Genomic DNA, 13,052 nt, shown 5'->3' on the forward strand with positions numbered 1-13,052 from the left:
CTTCCCAACACAGGAATATTAAAAGTTATTATATTGTGGTCACTATTTCCAAGCGGTCCAGTAACAGTTACCTCTTGGACCAGATCCTGCGTTCCAGTCAAGACTAGATCGAGAATCGACTCTCCCCTTGTGGGTTCCTGTACTAGCTGCTCCAAGAAGCAGTCATTTAAGGCATCAAGAAATTTAATCTCTGAATCCCGTCCTGAGGTGACATGCACCCAATCAATATGGGGATAATTGAAATCTCCTATTATTACTGTGTTTTTTATTTTGATAGCCTCTCTAATCTCCCTCATCATTTCAGCATCACTATCACTGTCCTGGTTAGGTGGTCGGTAATATATTCCTAATGCCATATTCATATTAGAGGAATGAATTGTTATCCATAATGATTCTATGGAACATTTTGATTCCTTTAGGATTTTTACTTCATTTGATTCTATATTATCCTTCACATATAGTACCACTCCGCCACCCGCACGACCTGTTCTGTCTTTCCGATATAATTTATATCCCGGTATGATAGTGTCCCACTGATTGTCCTCATTCCACCATGTTTCTGAGATGCCTATTATGTCAACTTCCTCCTTTGATATGAGGTACTCCAGTTCACCCATCTTATTAGACAGACTCCTAGCATTAGTGTAAAAGCATGTTAGAAAACTACCACTATTTATATGTCCGCCTTTCACAGACGTGGTGGATTTTTTTATGCATGATTGTTTCACATCTGATCTTGTCCATATATTATTTCCCACGTTCCCTATCTGACTAACTTCTAGGGAATCCCTGTCTATGGAGCCTCGTGTAAGAGAAGTCTCCGTCCGATCCAGGTGCTCCCCCGCACCAATCGGCTTTCCCCCACCTCTTAGTTTAAAAACTGCTCTATGACCTTTTTAATGTTTAATGCCAGCAGTCTGGATCCACCTTGATTTAGGTGGAGCCCATCATTCCTGTATAGGCTCCCCCTACCCCAAAAGTGTCCCCAGTTCCTAATAAATCTAAACCCCTCTTCCCTGCACCATCGTCTCATCCACGCATTGAGACTCTGAAATTCTGCCTGTCTATCTGGCCCTGCGCGTGGAACTGGAAGCATTTCAGAGAATGCCACCAAAGATGTTCTGGATTTCAGTCTCTTTCCTAGTAACCTAAATTTGGCCTCCAGAACATCTCTTCTACCCTTCCCTATGTCATTGGTACCAACATGTACCATGACGACCGGCTCCTCCCCAGCACTGCCCATAAGTCTGTCTAGATGCCTCGAGAGATCCGCAACCTTCGCACCAGGCAGGCAAGTCACCATACGGTTCTCCCGGTCATCACAAACCCAACTATCTATATTTCTAATGATCGAATCCCCCACTACTAAAACCTGCTTCTTCCTAACAGCTAGCGCTCCCTGCCCCGGAGAAGTATCCTCGGCACGAGATGTCGCTACATTGAAATAAGCTACTTTGATGTAGGCTTCACGTGTAGACGTAGCTCTTATGTGTAAAACAGGATGTGGGAAAGTAGTGAATTATGGAAGGTCTATAAGGGGGGCAAATGGAATGTCAGAGAGGCTGGGATGGTGGGGCAGCTTCCTTTGAAGTGCAGGGCCCAAAGGCAATTCCCCCCTTTCTTTCTCCCCCTGTCCACATGCATTGGCAGCCCTGCAGGGGAGTTTGCAATGGTGTTCTCCAGATAAAGGGCAAATGGTTATACGAGTCTTGGGATAAGTGTGTTGTCATTGCTGCTTGATCCCTAAGCCTTTTAGCACTCACCTTCTCTTAACTGCATGTGGGTGTGAAGAGTGCTCCTCAGGAAAGCCAAACATATAATAAACCTTTTCTTAAGTGTGAAAGATGCTAGTGAACTGGAATGGCTAATAGGAATTTTTTGTGAGGGAGTGTAAAGGGGGACAAATATACCTAAAATTCTATCCTGTCTCATAGAGCTGGAAGGGACCTTCAGAGGTCAACAAGTCCAGTCCCCTGCATGACCTATTGCCATCCTTGCCAGATTTTTTTTTAATCTATTTGCCCCAGATCCCTAAATGGCCTCCTCAAGGATTGAATGCACAATCCTAGGTCCAGTAGGCCAATGCTCAAACCACTGAGCTATCCCTTCCCCCCAGTCATTGCAACACTTCAAAAAACACCCTCTGATAAATACAGAACATCAGGCATGAGCAAAAGGAGCACACAGGGAGATGCCCAGAAAGAGATTGAGGCTAACTATTTTTTTTGCCTGTTGTCACGTTTCCCATTCTTGATCATAATGGACTGAATTCTGAACAGGACAACAGATGTCCATGAACGAGGCATTCGGTGGACACTTTTCAAACAGCTAGAGGCCATTGATTTTACTGATGATGTCGCCTTCCTTTCACTCTAGCAAATGGTTCATAAAAATATAATTCGAAAGGCCAAAAATGAATTTGAAAAACAGCTAGCCAAAGACCGAAAAAATATTAGTGCAAAAAAAATAGATAAGCAAAAGGTATACAGAAGCAGAAAACCTGCTACACAATAGTAGGGCCACAAGAAGATCAAGATGCTAAAGAAGCACCATTCAAAGCTGAGGTACTATCCCAGGGTGATGTGTCAGTAGAGGAAGTTTTGGAAAAAATAATAAATTAAAAATAAAGTTCCCAGGACCAGATGGACCATCTAAGAGTTCAGAAGGAATTCATGTGAAATTGCAGAACTACCAACTCCGATTTGTAACTTATTTAAATCAGCCCCTGTATCAAAATACCTGGAGAATAGCTAATGTGAGACAAATTTTTAGAAGAGCTGTAGAGGTAATCCTGGTAATTATAGGCTGCTAAGTATAACTTCAGCACCATGCAAACTGGTTAACACTAGAATGAAGTGCAGGATTGTGGACTGTCGGACACATAGATGAACAAAATTTGTTGGGCAAAGGTCAACGTGATTTTTGTAAATGAGAATCATGCCTCACCAAGTTATTAGAATTCTTTGACTGGATCAACAAGCAAAAGGGGAATCCAGTGGCTATAGTGTACTTAGATACTCAAAAAGCCTTTGACAAGGTCTCTCACCAAAGGCTCTTAAGCTTAAGGTTTTCTCATGGCCTATTCATTGATTAAAAGATGGGAAACAAAGGAAGGATGAAATGGTCAGTTTTCAGAAATGGATGAGGGAAATAGCAATACCTGCCAGGGAACGGTACTGGAAATAGTGCTGTTCAACAGATTCAAAAATGATCTGGAAAATGGATAAACAAGGAAGAGGCTAAATTTGCAGATGGTAGAAAACTACTCAAGGTAGTTAAGTCCCAAGCAGACTTTGAAGAGCTACAAAAGGATCTCTCAAAATTTGGTGACTGAGCAACAAAATGGCAAATGAAATGCAATATTGATAAATGTGAAGTATTGCACATTGGAAAATAGAATCTCAACTACATATAAAAAATTATGATGAGTGAATTAGCAGTTACCAGTCAAGAAAGAGATCTTGGAGTCATTCTGGATACTTCACTGTACATTCAGTGAATAATTTCAGTGTCAATTAAAAAGCAATCGGAGTGTTGTGAATAATTAAGAAAGAGATAGGTAATATAACAGAAAATATTATATTGCCTCTACATAAACCCATGGTATGCCCATATTTGGATGTGTCATATGAGAAGAAATTAATATAACTGGATTTTTTTCAGATTGAAAAAGAGATGACGAACAGAGTGATAGGATAGAGGGCTATAAAATCATGACTGGTGTAGCAAAAGTAGATGGGGAAGTTTGAAACAAATACAATTAACCATTTTTCACCTATGCATGTTGAATAGTAACAGAGAGGAAGCTGTGCTAGTCTATACAGTATCAAAACAAAAAGCAGACAAGTAGCACTTTAAAGACTAGCAAAATTGTTTATTAGGTGAGCTTTCGTGGGACAGACCCACTCCTTCAGACCATAGCCAGAAGAAGTATGAGTATGAAGAAGAAGTTTTGAGTATGGTCTGAAGAAGTGGGTCTGTCCCAAGGAAGCTCACCTAATAAACTATTTTGCTAGCCTTTAAAGTGCTACTTGACTGCTTTTTGTTTTGATTTTTCACCCAGTGCACCTTCCACTCTACACTCTTTTTTCCAGAAATGAGTTCCTATTTTTTTTCCAAGCAACCAGAGCTATTCTAAAAGGATTATCAGAAGATAGCATTGGTTCTGCAAATATTCCAATTATTTTTCATTGAAAATTTACATTTTTCCTAAATTTCAGTCTAATAATTCTTGAAGGAAAACTTGAAATCCAAAAACTGAATATTTGGCTTTTGAACACCATTTGGGTTTTAGAAAATGTTTCTGATTTTTAAAAAAATGGTCTTTGGTTTGCAATTGGAAAACGACAACTGGAAAATTCTTCAAAAATGATTTTTAGTGATTTTTTTGGCAATCATTTTCTTCAAAAATACTTTTGCTACAAAACAGTCAGAAAGCTCTAACAGGTAAACACAAATTGATGATTTCAGTAGATTATGAATGAATAACTATTCATTGAAGCATAACACCTACTTTACTTTTTAATGTGGGCCTAAGTCACAAGGTTCTATATGAAGTTTGCTATCACTTCAAAACTGAAACATTTTAAGCATCTTCTTTGATAGGTAGGCAGAATGCAGAATTACAAATAATTCTGTGCCAGACCAACATCTCCCTCTATTGGCTAAAGAAAATATTGCTACTTGTGGCAGCACTTAACTTCAAAACAAAGATGAATTCCAAAGAAATAAAGGAGGAGGCATGCTTTTTTGAGCCAGAGTACATCCTGCTTGTAAACAATAGGAATAGCCAGATGAGAAGAACTATGCAGAAGTTTAAACTGAGTTATTATTTTTGAGTTGCCAACAAAGGAGTCCTAAAGGAAGGAGTCAATTATACATAATAATGCCCAATCTCCTGCAAAAAGTTAAGCACGTGTAATCCTTGTACAACATGGAGCCAGCAGCAGCCAGAGCCAGGATCATATCTAGGGGATCCTTTCCATCCATCCAGTACAGAACTGTCTTGAACCACTACCCAGTCACATGGGGAAATCACATGCCACCGATGGACACCTCTGAGAGGCAATACTTCCCATTCACAAACACAGACTCTGAATGTAGAAAAGAAACTTTTAATGAAAGGAGAGAAATCACCTGACATTAATTAGGGAAAATGCCACACTCAAGATTCGTAATCTTAAACCTATGAGAAGGGTACCCACCCCAGAGTGTGTGGGGCAGTGCCTTCTGCCTCATGTTCTGAAGTTCTACAGTCAAGTTACTTTTCTGTGTTCTTCTCTGCTCCCTCACTAGATCCTATTCACAGTGGTGGTCCTTGGTCAGTTAGGGCTCAGAGTTCAGAGGTGTACTTGTATGCATTCACCTTCCACCCAGGAAAGAAGGCACTGTACTTGCTCCACTCTCTGAGCACTTGCTGTGAGTGGCCATCTCACCAGCTGTGGCTCCTCTGTGCTGTCCACCACACCAGCCACAGTTGCTCTCTGCTGGTTGTCCTACCAGCCATTTGTCCCACTCTCAGTGGTAGTGGCATCCTTCAGTATGCATAGACTATGGATCGCGCCCTTTAAAGTTTCAACTGAGGACTTCATTTACAGCATCTATTGTGACTATGAAGACCCACACGAGAGTGACAGTCTTTGCTGCATCTCTTGCAGATGTAGTGGGTGTCTGGCAAGTCCTTATTGTGCTTTCTGTGCACTCGCTTCTCCTCTGCTAGCTGTCTGATCTTCATCTTGCCCTTCTGAAGGCCCTTGTGTAACTCCTGCCTCCATCTGCTGCGGTCCTCTGCTAGTTCTTCCCAGTTGTCCAGCTCGATGTCTACCTCTCTGAGGTCTCTCTTGCAGACATCTTTGTAGCGCAACTGGGGGCGTCCGGGAGGTCTTTTGCCAGAGGCTAGCTCACCATACAGGATGTCTTTTGGAATCCTTCCATCATTCATCCTGTGGATATGGCCAAGCCAGCGGAGTCGACGCTGCCTGAGGAGGGTGTGCATGGTTGGGATTCCAGCTTGCTCGAGGACAGCTGTGTTGGTCACTCTGTCCTTCCATGATATTCCAAGGATGCGCCTGAGGCAGCGCAAGTGGAAGACGTTCAGCCTCTTTTCCTGGTGGGCATACAGGGTCCAAGTCTTGCTGCCATAAAGGAGGGTGCTGAGGATGCAGGCTCTGTAGACTTGCATTTTGGTGTGAGTGTACAGCTTGTTGTTATTCCAGACTCTCTTGCTGAGTCTGGACAGGGTTGTGGCTGCTTTTCCGATCCTCCTATTTAGCTCAGTGTCCAACGACAGGGTGTCAGTGATGGTGGATCCGAGGTAAATGAACTCGTGGATGACCTCTAACGTATAGTTGTCAATGCTGATTGATGGGGATTCAGCAGCATCCTGACCGAGTACGTTTGTCTTCTTTAGGCTGATGGTAAGCCCAAAGTCCTTGCACGCTTTGGAGAACTGATCCAGCAGTTTTTGAAGCTGGTCTTCTGTGTGAGACACTACAGCAGCATCGTCTGCGAACAGCATGTCTCTGATGAGGACTTCTTGCACCTTAGACTTAGCTTTCGGCCTTGCAAGGTTAAACAGTTTCCCATCAGATCTTGTGTGCAGCAAGATGCCCTCTGTTGAAGATCCAAAGGCATGCTTCAGGAGGAGTGCGAAGATCCCGAACAATGTCAGAGCAAGCACGCATCCTTGTTTGACGCCGCTCCTGATTCTGAAAGCATCCGATAATGTGCCGTCATATTGGATGGTTCCTCTCATGTCTTCGTGGAACGACTGGATCATCTTGAGCAACCGTGGAGGACAGCCTATCTTGTGGAGCAGTTTGAACAGACCATGCCTGCTGACCAAGTCGAAGGCCTTGGTCAGGTCAATGAAGGCTATGTAGAGTGGCTTTCTCTGCTCCCTGCACTTCTCCTGCAGCTGCCTTAGAGAGAAGACCATGTCAACGGTAGACCTCTCTGCGCGGAATCCGCACTGCGATTCGGGGCACACATTCTCAGCAATCTTCTGGAGTCTGCCAAGGATGATGTGAGCGAACAGTTTACCAGTGATGCTTAGGAGGGAGATTCCACGGTAGTTGTTGCAGTCGCTTCTGTCTCCTTTGTTCTTATACAACATTACAATGTTAGCGTCGCGCATATCCTGTGGAACCTCACCCTCTTTCCAGCACAGGCACATTAGCTCATGTAGGGGTTCCAGGAGTGTGTCCACAGCACATTTGATTACCTCTGGTGGTATACCATCCTGACCAGGGGCCTTTCCTGCTGCAATGCTGTCGATGGCTCTCTTCAGTTCATCCACAGTCGGTTCTTGATCCAGTTCGTCCATTACTGGTAGGAGCTTGACGGCATCGAGGGCTGCGTCAACCACAACGTTCTCGTGTGAGTACAGCTCGGAGTAGTGCTCAACCCAGCGCTCCATCTGTTTGGCTTTGTCAGCAATGACTTCATCAGATTTGGATTTCAGAGGTGCCGTCTTGTTCTGGGTGGGTCCTAATGCCTTCCTCATACCCTCGTACATTCCTCTGAGATTACCAAAGTCGGCACAGGTCTGGATGTTGATGCATAGCTGGAGTCAGTGGTTTTTGGCACAGCGCCTGGGTGTCTGCTGTACTGTTCTTCTGGCCTCTCTAAGTGCTTCCTGGGTACTCTGGCTCAGTGAGCGTTTGTACTCCAGGAGTGCAGCGCGCTTCTTTTCAATGACTGGAATCATCTCATCAGAGTTAGCTTCGAACCAGTTGTTCGTGTTTCTAGCTCTTCTTCCAAACACCGACAAGGCCGTGTTGTAAACTGTATCCCTCAGATGTTGCCATTTGGATGTCGCATCGGCACCCCCAAGGCCGCTGCACAGATTTTCCTGGAGGGTCTCTCTGAACTTTTCAGCTTTCTCTGAGTTTGCCGTCTTTCTGGCGTCAATGCGGGGCCTTACAGCAGGTTTAGAGCGGTACAGCTTCTTGGGTCTCAGCTTGAGCTTGGAGCAAACTAGCGAGTGATCTGTATCATAGTCAGCACTATGATAGCTGCGTGTCAGAAGGACGTTTTTGAGGTTATTATGCCTAGTGATGACCACATCTAGTTGATGCCAGTGCTTCGAGCGTGGGTGTCTCCACGACACTCTGTGCTGTGGCTTCGTTTGGAAGAATGTGTTTGTGATGCACAGATTGTGGTACGTGCACAGTTCAAGGAGACGCTGTCTATTGTGATTCATTTTTCCCACACCGAAGTGTCCTAAGCAGGAAGGCCATGAGGCCCAATCAGCTCCAACTCTTGCATTGAAGTCACCCAAGATGTACAGTTGTTCACGAGCAGGTATTTGCGCTACAGCAGCACTAAGCACGTCATAGAACTTGTCTTTTACTTCTGGTGTGGCGTACAGGGTTGGAGCATAAGCGCTGATCCGGTGGACAGGACCGGCGCAAGTTTGAAGCGTGATCTGAAGAAGTCTTTCTGATCTGCCCATGACTAAATCAACCATTTGTAGAGGGGTGTTTCTGACAGCAAAGCCAACACCATGCTCTCTGGGTTCTTCTTGGGCTTTACCCTGCCAGAAAAACAGCCACTTGTTCAATGCTTCTGCCAGTTACTTATTTGCTTTTCCTTCTGTCTGTCAAGTATCTTCTGATGACATATGCCTGTTTGATGTGACCTGTGCACATCAATCTCTGCGACTGTCAACTCATAGTGACCATCGGCTTTTATGAGGCTGGACAGAAGTCCTGTCCCACCACAACTGATTTCAGCTCTAATTTAAGCACTTGAAATAACAAATATTCCTGTTTGACCCTATTTAGCTCTATCTGTGTACAGGGTATAGAAACAGGTTAAACCAGACTAAGAAACCCCTAGGGGAGGTCCTGCCCTCCTATTTGGACACCTCTCCTACCTTCACAGGCATCTGGGATTAGAGCATGTTGTTTAATGAGGTCCTTTCAGCTGAGGGAGATCCCCTCATTTTTGACATGCTAAGTACAGTTCTGCTCCCCTTTGTTCATGCAATAAAGACAACACTTCACTAACCCTTCATTCAGTATAAAAGTGATTTGTAATTGAACACCAGCCAGACTTTGAGCAACGTAGCTCTGTCTGCTAGATTGGGGTGAGCAAACTTTTTACATCAGGCCCCACTTTTTGTCCCTGCAATTAGCAGCCTCCATCAACCTGTGGGAGGACCACAGGAAGGGATGCAGAGGGTGCTTGGGAAAGGGACGGGACAGTCGGGAAGGGGGTGGAACAGTGAGGAAGGGAGTACTACAGGCTGCCAGGGGTGAACTGAAGATGGAGGAGCACTTGGGGGGAGAACCAGAGGAGGGGATGCAGGAGACTGAAGGGGTCCCTCTAGGTGGGAGAGGCACTTGGTGGGATGCCTCGAAGTGGGGAGGTGCATGGGGGCAGAGGTCTTGAAGTGGGGACAGAGTAATGGGCAGTTGCTGCCTTGAAAAGCTTGCAGTCAAATATATTAGTCTTCACTCCATGGCAGAACTAACCTATTCCCAGCAACCTACCCACACCAAATCACTGTGAATTGAAAACTTCCCATTGTTTCTTCCTGTGTGGTGGCTACAAAGGATTATGTAAGATGGTGGGTTCATGGAATGATTTTGTGTCCCTGGTTTTGGTCACTGGACAAAAAGGCAGAGAATCGCTGCTCTAGAAAATTGTCTGGTTTCTGAAGTTTGCTTTGTCGATAGAACTAAATTACACTGGAAGCTACTAAACCCAGTAGAACTGTTCATATTAGGACTTCTTCAGCTGAGCACTAGAAAAAAATAAGAAGCAGGAAGGATGTGCGAGGTAGATAAATGATATCTCCATCTCATCACTGTCATGCTACTAATACATAAATGGTGTGAAAATGCAGCAAAATGGCAACTACAGCTACAGGGCTAGATTGTATAAAAAGCTGAGTAAAATTCCTCTGGGAATTCAATTCCTTGTCCCATGGACAGCTCGGGTTTATTTCTCTTTTCCTCTGGCTGTTTGATTTCCATATGCAATAGGATTCTGACATAAACTTAACTGATATGTCAAGATTCATCAGTATCAGTTTTCAATTTCTCTTTTTAATTATGTCATACCCATGCATAGTCTCTCAAAGGTCTACAGGGAAACACTATAATGCCTGGTTTTATTTTTTCAGTTAAAATGTACCAATCTAATTTAAGGCAAGGATTGATGGGCAAGGAATGCCTGAGTCAACTAATGTGCCCAAATGTGAGAAAATGTTCAGTATTCTGCTACATACAGTAGAGCTCACATTATTAAAGCACAGTGTGTTTAACCTCTGACCCAAAAACCCCACAAAACAGCTTGCCTCCAACAACTTTCCATCAACTGGAGAAGAAGATGGTTATTAGCCTTTAAACCAACACTTGGGTACAAGGAAACATTACACTAGAGGAATCAAAAAGTGACCATCATCTGAGCAAATCCAACTGTGGATTGTCATTAATAGCTGCATTTTAAAAGAATAGGGTTAATATATCATGCTGTGCTATACTGAGAGATGTTCCACCTCTGCAAACAATCTTACTGTCAGCTGACAAGATGGATACCTCATGACTGAGTGTTTCTCAAAACAAAGCATGTTTTGCTGAGTAGTTAGTAATTGCTATTAGTTTGTGATAAAAATCGTAACTAATAGGGTGAATGGAACAATGCCATAATGGAAGGATTAAAGTATAATTAATTGTCCATATTTCTGCCATGTTCCCGGTATCATTCTAGAGGTGCCAAAGGAGACAACAGAAAAATGGAGGTTTCTCTCTCAGGCTTATTTCAGTCTCAGCTCCTCTTACTGTTGCTCAAAATTTACCCAAGATTTGTTACATTTTTATGTTTTCTTCCTCAAAAACTCTATGCAAAAGTACTTTGACAACTAACTCCAGTTATTAGGTAATTCTGTGTTCATGCACTCAGTCGGTGTGAAGCATCTGAATGGCACAAATATTCTCCGGATGTCTGCTCTCATTTTAGATATATTGCAGGCAATTTCTTCAACTACTGCAGAACCTGAGACAGAATATCGCCCCTGAGTGCTGCTTGCTCAGAACTAGAACAATAGGAGTGTTTGGTTAGAAGCATTGTCTCCTTGTAACATCGGTTTAGACACTTGGAAGTTATTATGTCCCCTCTCAGTCTTCTCTTTTCCAGACTAAACAAACCCAGTTCTTTCCATCTTCCCTCATAGGTCATGTTTTCATTTTTGTTGCTCTTCTCTGGACTTTTTCCAATTTGCCCACGTCTTTCCTGAAATATGGTGCCCAGCATTTGACACAGTGCTCTAGCTGAGCCCTAATCAATGTGGAGTAGAGCAGAAGAATTACTTCCCATGTCTTGCTTACAAGATTCCTGATAATACCTCCCAGAATGATGTTTACTTTTTTTGCAATAGTGTCACACTGTTTACTATTTAGTCTGTGGTTCACTATGACCAGTAGATTCTTTTTTGCAGTAGTCCTTCCCGGGCAGTCATTTTCCACTATGCATGTGTGCTACTAACTGTTCCTTCCGAAATGGAGTACTTTGCACTTGTCATTATTGACTTTCATCCCATTTATCTCAGCTAATTTTTACAGTTTATCCAGATCATTCTGAATTATAATCCTATCCTCTATAGCACTTGCAAACCTCCCTGCTTGGTATCATCCATAAACTTTATAAGTGCACTCTCTATTTCATTATAGTGTGTGTCTTTCTCTGTGTATAGGCACACCAAATATTTCCCATGTCATCTGGTTTTAATATGAATATGACGCCCAGGCTGGTGTCATCTGAAAATTTTATAAGCGTATTCTCTACTCTATCAAAGTCATTAGTGAAATTATTGAATAGTACAATTCCCAGGACTGACTTCTATGGAAACCCATTACACGTTTTCCCAGTTTGATAATGAACCATTGATAACTATTCTCTGAGGCTATGTCTAGATTACAGGGATTGGTCAGCTGGATTTTATGTCAGAAGATACCTTGCGACAAAACTTTTTTTGCCAGATCATGGCCAGACCACCAAGCGGATTGAAAGAGTGATCTGCTCTGTCAAAAGAGAGTGGCTGGACTACCTGGCCACTCTATTGTCAAAATGGCCACCTGGAAGCACAGCAGACAGGGTTGTGTGGTGTCCCGGAGGTCTTTTCTGAACACAGAAGTCTCCTCCAGAATGTACAAACCAGAGTTTTTGTCAACACATCTCTGTTGACAGCAAAGTTAAAGATGAGTGATCAATAGTTCCTGGATTCTCTTTGTTCCTGTTCCTAAAGGTAGGTGCTATATTTGCCTGTCTCCAGCCATCTGGGATCTCACCCATCCTCTGTGAGTTCTCTAATGATTCTGAGATTGCTTTGGCTAGTTCCTCAAGGTTAGATCTCTAGCATTAATTTTGTCAAAACTTACCCAGCTGAATACAGTAAAACCCTGATTATCTGACCACCAACATTCCGTTATCCAGCCTTCCATTTTATATGACACTGCCTGGGCAGCGTGGGATAGAATCACAGAACACTAGAACTGGACGGGACCTTGAGAGGACCAAGCAGGACTAAGCACCATCTAGATCATTCCTGATAGATTTCTATCTAGCCTCATCTTAAATATCTCCAGTGATGGAGATTCCACAACCTCCCTAGGCGATTTATTCCAGTGTTTAACCACTGTCATGAATGAGTGCAGGGAAGGATTTAATCTGTCCTGGTGCTGGTGTAATTTGAGTCCAGGTGAGCCAATGGGAGTGAAGTAACTTTAAACTGAGAACAATTGCAGCTTTCAGGGCTTTTGTCTGTGGAACAGCAGAGAGAAAGTCTGGGTGAGAAGATGTCTCCCAACCAGCCATCAAGGTGTAAATAAAAGGGAAATGTATAGTTAGATACGATCAGGTTATGGTTATTTTGAGTTTGGTTGGACTGGCTGCTCTGGTTTTCTCTTTTGTGTTGTTGTTTGACTTGAGTTTTTTCCCCTGTAACTTTTAAGCTGATTCCCATGGAAATATTTTTCTCTGTGCGCATCCCATAATTTACTTTCCTCTTGTTTTGTGAATAAATCACTGTTTTTAAGCAATTGGTC

Source organism: Carettochelys insculpta, chromosome 2, assembly GCF_033958435.1.
Source record: "Carettochelys insculpta isolate YL-2023 chromosome 2, ASM3395843v1, whole genome shotgun sequence".
Taxonomy (NCBI): domain Eukaryota; kingdom Metazoa; phylum Chordata; order Testudines; family Carettochelyidae; genus Carettochelys; species Carettochelys insculpta.